This window comes from Equus asinus, unplaced genomic scaffold, assembly GCF_041296235.1.
Source record: "Equus asinus isolate D_3611 breed Donkey unplaced genomic scaffold, EquAss-T2T_v2 contig_4, whole genome shotgun sequence".
Taxonomy (NCBI): Eukaryota; Metazoa; Chordata; class Mammalia; order Perissodactyla; family Equidae; genus Equus; species Equus asinus.
This window is the reverse complement of record NW_027225071.1, coordinates 580,422-594,469: the sequence shown is the minus strand read 5'-3', so window position 1 is coordinate 594,469 and position 14,048 is coordinate 580,422. Positions and strand designations below refer to the sequence as shown.

At 37.7% G+C, this 14,048-nt stretch overlaps 1 protein-coding gene across 4 annotated transcripts in view; it reads left to right on the top strand.

The window, feature by feature from the left end:
• The window catches only part of LOC139039730 (serine/threonine-protein phosphatase 2A regulatory subunit B'' subunit beta-like), a 144,504-nt gene that overhangs the window by 19,312 nt on the left and 111,144 nt on the right, over window positions 1-14,048 (top strand). The window lies entirely within an intron of this gene.

Sequence of the window (14,048 nt, the reverse complement as noted above, 5' to 3'; positions counted from 1 at the left end):
TTGATTCAGTTTTGGGAGGTTGTATGGTTCTAAGAACTTATCCATTTCTTCTAGGTTGTCCAAGTTGTTGTCATATATTTTTTCATAGTATTCTCTTATAATCTTTTGTATTTCTGTGTATCTGTTTTAATTTCTCCTCTTTCACTTTTAATTTTATTTACTTGAGCCTTCTCTCTTTTTTCCTTAGTAAGTCTGGCTAAGAGTTTGTCAATTTTGTTTATCTTCTCAAAGAGCCAGCTCTTAGTTCAATTGATTCTTGCTATTGCTTTTTTAGTCTCTATTTTATTTATTTCTGCTCTAATTTTTATTATTTCCCTCCTTGTGATTATTTCAGCTTGGTTTGTTCTTCTTTTTCTAATTCTGTTAGGTGTAGTTTAAGATTACTTATTTGAGATTTTTCGTCTTTGTTGAGGTAGGCCTCTATTGCTGTAAATTTCCCTCTTAGCCCCACTTTTGCTTCATCCCATAAGAGTTGGTATGTTGTGTTTTCATTTTCATTTGTCTCCAGGTATTTTTTGATTTCTCCATTGACCCACTGGTTGTTCAGTAGCATGTTGTTTAGTCTCAACATATTTGTGACTTTCCCATCCTTTTTCTTGTATCTGATTTCTAGTTTCATAGCATTGTGGTCAGAAAAGATCCTTGATATTATTTCAATCTTCTTCAATTTCTTGAGGCTTGCCTTGTTTCCCAACATATGGTCTATCCTTGAGAATGTTCCATGTGCACTTGAGAAGAATGTGTATTCTGCTGTTTTTTGCATAGAATGTTCTCTGTTAAGTCTATCTTGAACAGTATTGCATTTAAGGCTACTGTTTCCTTGTTGACTTTCTGTCTGGATGATCTATCCGTTGATCTAAATGGAGTGTTGAAGTCCACTACTATTATTGTGTTGCTGTTGATTTCTCCCTTTAGGTCTGTTAATAGTTGCTTTTTCTACTTTGGTGCTCCTGTGTTAGGTGCGTATATATTCATAAGCATTATGTCCTCTTGGTGGAATGTCCATTTTTTATTGTATGCTGCCTGCCCCTCCATGTCTCTCATTGTCTTTTTTATCTTGAAATCTGCTTTGTCTGATACAAGTATGGCAACACCTTCTTTCTCTTGCTTTCCATTTGCTTGGACTGTCGTCTTCCATACCTTCACTCTGTCCATATATTTGTCTTTACAGTTGGGATGTGTTTCCTGGAGGCAGCATATTGTTGGGTTTTGTTTTTTAATCCGTCTAGCTACTCTCTGTCTTTTGACTGGAGAATTCCATATATTTACATTTAGAGTGATTATTGATATATGAGGGCTTAATATTGCCATTCTGTCTCTTGTTTTCTGGTTGCTCTATATTTCTATCATTTCTTTTCCCTTGTATTTCTGACTGCTATTTCAGACTGGTGGTTTTCTGTGACGGTTTTCTCAATTTTCTGCCAGAGTCCCGCCCCGGCCGAGTCCAGGTTCCTGAGGGATGGATGGCGTCGGCGCAATGAGGGGAAAATAAAGGGGACGTGAGACTTGGGTTGGTGTTAGCAAGTCCAACTTTACTGTGCACAAGTGTCGTATTTATATTTTTCAGGATTAGTACAGAAATAGCTCTACAAATATTCTCGGAGAGATAAGGAAGTAAAAAACGAGCACAAGAATATTTATTAGCATTCTATTCTATAGAGCCTAAAGTTAATGGTAGTCTTCTCCACAATTAACTAGTGTTTATTGTCTCTAAGCTAAAAGAGATAGGTACCTAGACTTCTGTTGTAATTCATGGTAAGGTTAAATCAAAGAGGGAAGGTCCAGGCCTCCGGACCGTCTGGTTACATGCTGATGGAGCCATCCCTGCCTCCCTCAATCATTTATGCCATTAGTGTAGATGGTTAATGGGAACAAAAGGTGACTCCAGGGTATCTTATCCCCAGGGCTAATTGCATTCTCAGTGGGCAGTTAAACATCTTTACATTTTCGTGCCCTTTAGGGGGTGAAAGCATTCCTTTGTCTTTTAGATTGTAGAGCTCACAGTCCCTTAAGCACACTGCTGGAGAAAGTATCATTTTGTTAGTAAAGTAAAGGGCTGAAAAGCTAAGCTAAAGTATATATCTTCAAGAATGAAAAACAGAAACAAGTATAGACATAACCTTGATAGAAAGCATGCATATAATTCAGAAAATATCAGGGGTGTCGGCCGGCCATTCTTCACCGAGGGGCATCCCTGCACCCCTCGGCCCTTCTACTCATCAATTATTTATTATTTAGTGCTTTTAGGAGAAAACCTCTATAACATTTTAACAGAAAGCAGAAGGTCAAGAATAATATATAGATACTTCTTGATCATCCAATTAACCAGCAAACTTAGAAGGACGATGCATATATATATTTAGACAAAGAACTGGAGGGAGAAGGAAACATTCACCAGATGGAGGCCATAAACCTAACTCGACATCTTATCTGGGCAGGATTCCTTTCTGCTTGTCTCAAAAGGGACTGTGTGCTCCTCCATTAATTAACTGAAAAATATCTTGAAAGTTACCTGCAGGTGGTCACATTCTCTTACTATATCTAATTTTCCCAGGAGGTAGTGCCTCCCAAGCAGCCACCCAAAGGAGTGAAAACTGGAGGTTAAGAAAGGAAAAGGAATGAAGGGCAATTAGAAGCAGCACAGGTTTCAGAACTATGTGAGGGGCCGGCCGGTTATTCTTCACCAAGGGGCGACCCTGTACCCCTCAGCGTTAATTGGCTGGACCCTGTCAAACAGCCGATCAAATGATGTAGCCACGGCTCCTGGCAATTTTCTCTTTATTTATGATTTGTGGCTCTGCTCTGGTTTTTTTTTTTTTTTCTTGAGGAAGATTAGCCCTGAGCTAACGTCTACTGCCAAGCCTCCTCTTTTTTTTTTTGCTGAGGAAGACTGGCCCTGAGCTAACATCCGTGCCTATCTTCCTCTGTTTTATATGTGGGATGCCTGCCACAGCATGGCTTGACAAGCAGTGAGTAGGTCTGCACCTGGGATCCAAACTGGTGAAACCCGGGCCGATGGAGCAGAACATGTGAACTTAACCACTGCATCACTGGGCCAGCCCAACTCCTCTGGCTTTTTTTTTAAGTGGTTACCATGAGGTTTGTATAAAAGATCTCATAGATGAGATAGTCCATTTTCTGATAGCCTCTTATCTCCATTATTCTAAGCAGGTTCCATCCCTTTCCTTTTCCTCTTCTGAGTTATTGTTCTCACAAATTGTTTTCTGTGTTGTGAGTTTGTGACTAAATTGAAGTGTTTATACTTACTTGTATGCTTTCCTTCCCATTGTCTTTTATGTTACAATTAAGTGTTTACTGACCTATTGTAATATAGAGCTGCAATTTTGTGATTCTGTTTACCTCCTTGATCAAGGTTTTGTAAACCTTTGCCTTTTGGTACATGAAATAGGGCTCCCTTCATCATTTCTTGTCAGAGAGGTCTTGTTGAGCTCCCTTGGGTTTTGTGTATCTGGGAAAGGTTTTTATTTCCTCATTATATCTGAAGGATAATTCCACTGGATAGAGTATTCTTGGCTGAAAGTTTTTGTCTTTCAGTATTTTGAATCTATCATTCCATTTTCTCTTAACTTGTAAGTTTTCTGCTGAGAAATCCCCTGAAATCTGATAGGGGTTCCCGTGTAGGTTATTTTCTTCTGTCTTGCTGCCCTTAATATTTTTTCTTGGTTGTTGACTTTTGCCAGTTTTACTAGTATATTCCTTGGAGGAGGTCTTTTTGCATTGATTTAATTAGGAGATCTATTGGTTTTGTATACTTGTAAATCCAGTTTATTCCCTAGGTTTGGGAAGTTCTCAGGTATTATTTCTTTGAACAAGCCCTCTGCTCCTTTCTCCATCTAGAGTATTTGTAATCTTTATGTTGCATTTCCTAATTGTCAGATATTTCTCACAGAATTTCTTCATTTTTTAAAGATCTTAGTTCTCTCTCCTCCTGTACCTGAAGCATTTCTATATTTCTAGTCTCTAAATCACTAATTCTGTAATCTATAATGTCAGCTCTATTTTTTATAGTTTCCAGATTATTTTTTATCTCGTTAATTGTGTTCTTCATACCCATAATTTCTGTTTGTTTTGTTTTTAGAGTTTCAATCTTTGTTGAAGCACTTGTTCTGCTCACTGATTTTATTCGTGTGCACGTTTAACTGTCTTTCTGAGTTTTCTTGTAACTCATTGAGCTTCTTTATGATAACTATTTTGAATTGTCTGTCGTTTGAATTGTAAGTTTCTGTGAGTCGAGGATTGGTTTCTGGAGACTTGTCATTTTCCTTCTGCTCTGAAGTGTTACTGTAGTTATTCATGGTGTTTGATGAACTGATCCTTTACTAGCACATTTGTGGTAGTATTGAATGCAGGGAATGCATTGCCTAGAGGGAAAATTATATCTGTAAATGTCTACATTAAAAGAAGAAAGATCTTAAATCAATAACCTAACTTTACTGCTTAAGTAACTAGAAAAGAAGAAACTATAGATCTAGAAGAAACTAGATATAGGAGATATATAGAAGAAGAAATTACACCTGCCACTGCTGAGGTGGAGCAGGAGCTGTGTTTTCTGATCCTGCCCCATCTGCCAGATGTTTTATGATTAGGGCTACTCTGCATTTGCTCCAGCTGGCTCCAGCTGCTCTGTAGGTTTTGCTCTTGTAGGCAGGGCCTCTGTGCTGTGCGGGCATGTTGGACACCGTAGCCAGCACTTCTCTTCTCCATAGGGGACCAGCTGAGTAGCTGTGCGCTAGGCAGGAGGTGCACCTACACAGGGGCTGAGCTGCCCATCGGCGGGTCCCGTGGTTGCTGTGCTCCATGGGCAGGGGTGCCTTCCGAGTCAGCAGGGTGCCTTCTCACCTGCACTGTGCTCAGCTGACGGGCACCTTTGTGGGGGCTGAGCCATCACCACTCTGTGTACAGTGTTCCAATCGGTGGGGCCACCAGGGCCAGGTGGGCACTCCCTCGGCTGGGCTACAACTCCGAAAGTGTTCACACAGGCCGTGCTGTCCCCACCTCCTCTTACAGTTGCACTGGCTGCTGTGTGAGGATCTGTGACCTCGCTTGCTGCCACCAAGGAGGGAAAGGTTTGGGCTCACCTAGTTCCACTGCCTCCCAGTCCTCCAGTCCACCCCCTTCAGATATGTAGCTGTGTAGATCTCTTAGACGTCCTGTTGTGCTGCGCAGGGAGTCCTCTACTGGTTAATCCATGTCCATTTAGTTGTAACTTACAGGAGAGAGACTAAGAGAGTGACTCATTCTGCCATGATGCTGACGTCACCACCTAAACAGTATACTCTGAAACAACAAAAGAGTTCAAGAAGGCATCACAAAGGAAATTAGAAAATACTAAAAAGAGATGAGTGAAAAAAAACCATGACATACAAGAGCATCAAATTCAGTGAAAGCATTGCCCAGGGGGAAAATTATACCTGTAAATGTCTACATTAAAAAGAAGGAAGATCTTAAATCAATAACCTAACTTTACAACTTAAGTAATTAGAAAAGAAGAAACTATAGATATAGAAGAAACTAGTTATAGGAGACATATAGAAGAAGAAATTATACCCAAAGCTAGCAGAAGGAAGGAAATACTAAGGATTAGGTTAGAATGGAGATACACAAAATAAAGAATAGTAAAACAATAGAGAAAATCAACAAAACCAAACATTGGTTTTTGGAAAAGATCAACAAAACTGACAAATGTTTAGTTACACTAGAAAAAAAAGAGTAGACTCAAATTGCCAAAATCAGAAATGAAAGTGAGGCTATTACTAACATCACAGAAATAAAAAGGTTTATAATGGTATACTGTGAATAATTGTATGCTAAATAATTAGATAACCTAAATGAAATGGACACACACCCTACCATAGCAACCTCAAAAAGAAATAGAAAATCTGAACACACCTATAAAAAATAAAAAGATTGAGTCAATCAAAACCTTCCAATAACGAAAAACCCAAGTAGGTAAATTCTACCAAACATTTAATGAAAAATTATCACCAATCCCTCTCAAACGCTTCCAAAAAATAGAAGGGGAGGAAACACTTCCTAACTCATTCCACGAGGCCAGTATTACCCTGACATCACATACACAGACAAAACTATAGGCCAATACTCTTTACAAACATAGACGCAAAAATCCTTAACGAGATACCAGCAAAGCAAATGCGGCAGCATACTAAAGGATTATACACCATGACCAAGTGGGATTTATCCCAGGAATGCCTGTGATACAAAAATAAATTAACATAATACATATTAATAAAATGAGGGAAAAAAACCACAGATCGTCTCAATTGGCGAAGAAAAAGCATTTGACAAAATTCAATGTTGTTTGGTGATAATGACAGCTCAGAAAACTAGGAATAGACAGGAACTTCCTCAATCGGTAAAGAGAATTTATGAAGAAGATACTACTAAGACTTTAAGGTAGAAAGCTCAGAAAGCTTAATCATCATATTTGAAGTTTGGTAGAGTACTTTTTAAAATAATATTGAGCTAAGGTTTATGTTGGCATGATTGATGCTAGGATTCATACTTGCCAGCAGAAAATGGATGGTCCTATTGTTGCTTACCACAATTAGAATCATTTAACTTTCCCTACCAGCTTTATAATATATGCTCATTGTAGGAAATTTGGAGAAAATGGACAAGTAGAAAGCCAGAAAAAAAATCACCCAGACATATCACTTGAAGAAAACTAATCTATATTTTTGGAGGTATCATCCAAACCTTTTTACTCTAAAGCATTTCTTTAAAATGGAATTTAAAAAGTTACTCAGTATAAAGGCTAAATTTCTGTAACTCAGGGTAATCCTTTAATGACTTGTAGCATTCACATTGTGAGTGATCGCCGACTTTGTTTTCTTCTTCAGAACATCACACATGACAACCTTGATTTTGGTAATTTGAAAAATAAGGCATTACTACAATAACGGCATGTGTTAGTGACATTTACCATTAAAGAATACAATTTTCTTGATATTCCCCAAACTAGACAATTCAGGCTATTTTGGCATAGCTATCTTAAAATTCACTATCTCTTGCTGTTTTTTTTTCTTTCAGTAAGTTCATTGAGGTTCTTACTTCACTTTATTTATAATTAAGATTTCTATTTGGTTCATTTTCAAATACACCTGATTCTTTTTCTTCTACTTTTTAGTAACTCTTTTTGAAAAAGCAGAAGATTTGGAGAGTGATGTTAAAAACCTTAATTATTAACTTGCTTAAGTTTAGACTCTTTAAAAAGTATTGCATAATTTATTGAACTCCCACTAGTTTCTAAGAAGGATACATTATTTGCTTTGGAGCTATAAGATTAAGCTTGTTTGGTTTAATTTTTTTATTGCAGTATAATTGACATACACCTTGTTACTTTCAGGAGTACAACATAATGATTTGATATTTCTATATCTTGCAAAATGATCACCACAATGTCTAGTTAACATCCATCATCATACATAGTTACAAATTTTTTTTCTCATGATGGGAACTTTTAAAATTTACTCTCTTAGCAACTTTCAAATGTGCAATACAGTATTATTAACTATAGTTGCCATGCTGTACATTACATCCCCATGACTTATTTATTTTATAACTGGAAGTTTGTACCTGGTTTACCTTTAAAGGTTCTGTTCTCCCTCATAATTTTCGTAATGTGAGTGGAGAGGTGGTTTTAATTTCTTCTATGTTAAAAAAACTAGACAGACCTAGGAGAAAAGAAATGAATTGTTACTTTATGCTTTTTAATTACATTCATTTTTAATGGGCTTTTTCTTGAGCAGTTTTAGGTTTACAGAGAAACTGAGTAGAGAGTACAGAGTGTTTTCACACACCCCCTTACCTACCTCAACCCCCAGTTTCCCCTGTTATTAATTACTTGCATTAGTGTGGTATATTTGTGGCAATTGATGAACCCATATTGACACGTCGTTATCACCCAGAGTCCATAGTTTACATTAGAGTTCACTCTTGGTGTTGTACATTCTGTGGGTTTGGACAAATGTATAATGACATGTATCCACCGTTATAGTATCATACAGAGTAGTTTCACTGCTCTAAAAATCCTCTGTGCTTTGTCTGTTCGACCTCTGGCAACCACTGATCTTTTACAGTCTCTATAGTTTAGTCTCTTCCAGAATATCATTTAGTTGGAATCATATAGTATGTATGCTTTTCAGATTGGCTTCTTTCACTTATTAATATGCATTTAAATTTCATCCATGTTTTTTCATGACATGATACCTAATTTCTTTTAGGGCTGAACAATATTCCATTGTCTGGTTCTACCACCATTTATTGATCCATTCACCTACTGAAGGACATCTTGGTTGCTCCCAGTTTTGGCAATTATGAGTAAAGTTGGTATAAACATTTGTGTGCAGGTTTTTGTGTAGATGTAAGTTTTCAATTCTTTCATTCATTCATGTTTGCAATTGCAGGATTATATAATAAAGGTATGTTTAGCTTTGTAAGAAACCTTCCAAAATGGCTGTATCATTTTGCATTCCCACCAGCAATGAATGAGAGTTTCTGTTGCCCCACATCCTCATCAGCATTTGGTGTTGTCAGTGTTTTGGATTTTAGCCGTTCTAATAGGTGTGTAGTGGTATCTCATTGTTTGTTTGTTTGTTTGTTTGTTTATTTATTTATTTATTTATTGGTGAGGAAGATTGGTCCTGAGCTATCATCTGTTGCCAATCTTCCTCTCTTTGCTTGAGGAAGATTGTCCCTGAACTAAAATTCGTGCTAATCTTCCTCTGTCTTGTATGTGGGATTGCCACTAGAGCATAGCTTGATGAGACATGTGTAGGCTGTGCCTGGAATCTGAACCATGAACCCCAGGCTGCCAAAGCAGAGTACGCGAACTTAACCACTATGCCACCACACCAGCCCCTCATTGTTCTTTTAATGTGCCATTTCCTGATGACATATGATGATGAGCATTTTTTATAACTTTATTTGCCATCAGTATATCTTCTTTGATGAGGTGTCTGTTCAGTTCTTTTGCCCATTTTTAAGTTGAGTCTTTGTTTTCTTATTGTTGAGTTGTAAGAGTTCTTTGCATATCTTGGATACCAGTCCTTTATTAGATATATCTTGTAAAGATTTTCTCCCAGTCTGTGGCTTATCTTTTCATTCTCTTAACAGTGTCTTTTGCGGAGCAGAAGTTTTTAATTAATAATAAACTCCAAGTTATCAACTTTTTCTTTAATAGATCATGCTTTTTGTGTTGCATCTGAGAAGTCATTGCCAAACTCACAATCCCCTAGATTTTCTCCATTTTGCTTATAGGAGTTTATAGTTTTGTATTTTAAATTTAGATCTGTATCTATTTTGAGTTAATTTTTATGAAAAGTGCAAGGTCTGTGTCTAGCTTTGCTTTCTTTGCATGTAAATGTCCAGTTCTTCTAGCACCATTTGTTGAAAAGACTGTCCTCTCCCCATTGAATTGCCTTTGGTCCTTTGTCAGAGATCAGTTGACTCTGTTTGTGCGGGTTATTTCTGGGCCCTCTATTCTGTTCCACTGATCTATCTGTGCATTCTTCCACTAATACTACACTGCCTTAATATTGAAATTACATCCATTGTTTGAATAGGAAATCCACTCAGATGGTACAAAATATAAGCGGGACGAAGAGTATATAGTGAAGTATAGTGAAGCCGCCTCCTGCCCTGTTCCCCCAGCTACCAGATTACTTTCCCAAGGCTGCCACCATTATCAAGTGTAATTTTCATTCTTTCCGAGTTATTTCACTTTTTATCTTATCTTATCCTCTCTCTCCTCTCCCCACTCACCCCTAACACAAATATTAAAATACTATGCACAGTGTTATGTGACTTGCTTTTTTTTTCATTTAACGGTATAACTAGGAAAACATCTCACATATCTGTACATCTAGCCCTGCCTTCTTTAAAAAAGTTTTTATCATGGCACAAAAGCCCGCAAAACATTCCATTTACCACTTTAACCATTTTCAGTGTGCAGTTCGGTAGTGTTAAGTATCTCCACATTGTTGTGCAACAGATCTTTCAAACTGCATAATCTCGCAAAACTGAAACTCTATACCCATTAAACAGTAATGCCCCCTCCCTAACCCTTGTCAACCACTTTTCTACTTTCTCTTTCTATGATTTTGACTATTTTAGATATTTCATAGGAATGGAATCATAAAGCATTTGTCCTTTTGTGACTGGTTTATTTCCCTTAGCATGATATCCTCGAGGTTCGTTCATGTCGTAGCACAGGAAAGGATTGCGTTCTTTTTTAAGGCTGCATAATATTCCATTGTGTGTGTATGTATTTATGTATGTATGTATGTATGTGTATATGTATGTATATATGTATGTATGCATATCACATTTTCTTACATATATGTTCTTTATTTTATTGAGGTCATAATAGTTTATAACATTGTGAAATTTCAGTTGTACGTTATTATGTGTGACTTATCATATATATATGTGCCCTTTACTTCTTTTGTCCACTTCCCAACCCCCTCCTGCTCTGGTAACCACTAATCTGTTCTCTTTGTCCATATATTTGTTTATCTTCCACATATGAGTGAAATCATTTGGTGTTTTTCTTTCTCTGCCTGGTCTTTAGCTTAACATAATAGTCTCAAACTCCATCCATGTTGTTGCAAATGGGACGGTTTTGTCTTTTTCTATGGCTGAGTAGTATTCCATTATGTGTGTGTGTGTGTGTGTATATATATATATATATATATATACCACATCTTCTTTATCCATTTGTCAGTCGATGGGCACTTGGGTTGACTTCTGTATCTTGGCTATAGTGAATAATGCTGCAATGAACATAGGAGTGCATAAGTCTCTTTGAATTGTTGATTTCAAATTATTTGGATAAATACCCAGTAGTGGGATAGCCAGGTCATATGGTATTTCTTTTTTTCTTTTTTTCTTTTTTTTTAAGATTGGCACCTGGGCTAACAACTGTTGCCAGTCTTTTTTTTTTTTTCTGCTTCATCTCCCCAAACCCCCCTGTACACAGTTGTATATCTTAGTTGCAGGTCCCTCTGTTTGTGGGATGTGGGACACCGCCTCAACGTGGCCTGACGAGCGGTGCCATGTCCACGCCCAGGATCTGAACCCTGGGCCGCCGCAGTGGAGCGCGCGAACTTAACCACTTGGCCATGGAGCCGGCCCCCCTCTTTTTTTCTTTTTTTAAAGATTGGCATGTGAGCTAAAATCTGTTGCCAATCTTCTTCTTTTTTTTTAAAGAAAAGATTTTATTTTTCCTTTTTCTCCCAAAGCCCCTCCCCTCGTACATAGTTGTGTATTTTTGGATGTGGGTCCTTCTAGTTGTGACATGTGGGATGCCGCCTCAGCATGGCTTGACAAGTGGTGCCATGTCTGCACCCAGGATTTGAACTGGTGAAACCCCGGGCCACCGAAGCGGAGCACAGGAGCTTAACCACTCGGCCATCGGACTGGCCCCAACCAATCTTCTTCTTTTTTTTTTTTCCTTCTTCTTCTCTCTAAAGCCCCCCAGTATATTCTAGTTGTGATCACCTCTGGTTGTGCTATGTGGGATGCCGTTTCAGCATGGCCTGATGAGCGGTGGCATGTCCACACCCAGGATCCAAACCTATGAAACCCTGGGCCACCGAAGCAGAGCACGTGAACCCAACCAGTCGGCCATGGGGCCAGCCCCCATATGGTATTTCTATTTTTTACTTTTTTGATAAATCTCCATGCTGCTTTCTATATTAGCTGCACCAGTTTGCATTCCCACCAGCAGTGTAGGAGGGTTCCCTTGTCTCCACATCCTCTCCAACATTGACTGTTTTTTGTCGTGGTAATTATAGCCATTCTAACAGGTGTAAGGTGGTATCTCATTGTAGTTTGGATTTTCATTTCCCTAATAACTAGTTATGTTGAACATCTTTTCATGTGCTTATTGTATATCTTCTTTGGGAAAATGTCTGTTCGTATCCTCTGCCCACTTTTTGATCAGGTTGTTTCTTTTTTGTTCGAGTTGTATGAGTTCTTTATATATTTTGGAGATTAACCTCTTGTCAGATACATGATTTGCAAATATTATCTCCCAGTTGGTGGTTTGTCTTTTCATTTACTTCATGGCTTCCTTTGCCTTGCAGAAGCTTTTTAGTCTGATGTAGGCCCATTTGTTTATTTTTTCTTTTGTTTCCCTTGCCTGAAGAGACATAGTATTTGAAAAGGTCCTTGTAAGACTGATGTCAAAGAGTGCACTACCTATGTTTTCTTCTAGGAGTTTTATGGTTTCACATCTTACATTCAAGACTTCACTCCATTTTGGGTGATTTTTGTGTATGATGCAAGATAATGGTCTACTTTCATTCTTTTGCATGTGGCTGTCCAGTTTTCCCAACACCATTTATTGAAGAGACTTTCCTTTCTCCATTGTATATTCTTGGCACCTTTGTCAAAGATTAGCTGTCCATAGATGTGTGGTTTTCATTCTGGGCTTTCAATTCTATTGCATTGATCTGTGTGCCTGTTTTTGTACTAGTACCATGCTGTTTTGATCACTGTAGCTTTGTAGTATATTTTGAAGTCAGGGATTGTGATGCCTCCAGCTTCGTTCATCTTTCTCAGCATTGCTTTAGCAATTTGGGGTCTTTTGTTACCCCATATGAATTTTAGGATGCTTTGTTTTATTTCTGTGAAGAATGTCATTAGGATTCTAACTGGGATTGCATTGAATGTGTAGATTGCTTTAGGTATTATGGGCATTTTAACTATGTTTACTCTTCATATCCATGAGCATGGAATATCTTTCCCTTTCTTTATGTCATCATCGATTTCTTTCAATGATGTCTTGTAGTTTTCAGTGTATAGATCTTTTACCTCCTTGGTTAAATTTATTCCTAGATATTTTGTTCTTTTTGTTGCGATTGTAAATGGGATTGTATTCTTGAGTTCTCTTTCTGTTAGTTCGTTATTAGAGTATAGAAATGCAACTGATTTTTGTAAGTTGATTTTGTACCCTGCAGCTTTGCTGTAGTTCTTGATTAGTTCTAATAGTTTTCCAATGGATTCTTTAGAGTTTTCTGCATATAAAATCATGTCATCTGCAAACAGGGAGAGTTTCTCTTCTTTCTTTCTAATTTGGACAACTTTTTTTTTCTTGCCTAATTGCTCTGGCCGAAACCTCCACTACTATGTTGAATAAGAGTGGCGAGAGTGGGCACCCTTGTCTTGTTCCTGTTCTCAGAGGGATGGCTCTTAGTTTTTCCTTGTTGAGTATGATGTTGGCTGTGGGTTTGTCATATATGGCCTTTATTATGTTGAGGTACTTTCCTTCTATAGCCATTTTATTGTAAAAGGGTGTTGGATCTTGTCAAATGTTTTCTCTGCATCTATTGAGATGATCATATGATTTTTATTCCTCATTTTCTTAATGTGGTGTATCACATTGATTGATTGGTGAATGTTGAACCATCTGTGCATCCCTGGTGTAAATCTCACTTGATCATGGTGTATAATCTTTCTGATGTATTGCTGTATTCGGGTTGCCAATATTTTGTTGAGGTATATCACATTTTCTTTATTCACTCATCTGTAAAAGGACATTTGGATTGATTCCCCCTTTGGCTATTGTGAATAATGCTACCATTAAACATCAGTATCAAATATCTCTCTGAGACCCTGCTTTCTTTTGTTTTAGGTATGCATCCAGAAGTGGAAATGTTAGACCATATGGTAATCCTATTTTTAACTTTTTGAGGAACCTCCATACTGTTTTCCACAGCAGCCACACCATTTTACATCCCCACCAACAGTGCATAAGTGTTCCCTTTCACCACATCCTCACCAGCATTTATTCCTGTCTTTTTATCATAGCCATTCCAACAGGCATGAGGTAATATCTCATTGTTGTTTTGATTTGAATTTCTCTTATGGTTTGTGATGCTGAGCATCTTTTCATATGTTTGTTGGCCATTTGTATATCTTCTTTGGGGAATTGTCTATTCAAGTCCTTAACCAATGTTTTTAATGGAGTTATTTGTTTTTTGGTGTTAAATTGTACAAGTGCC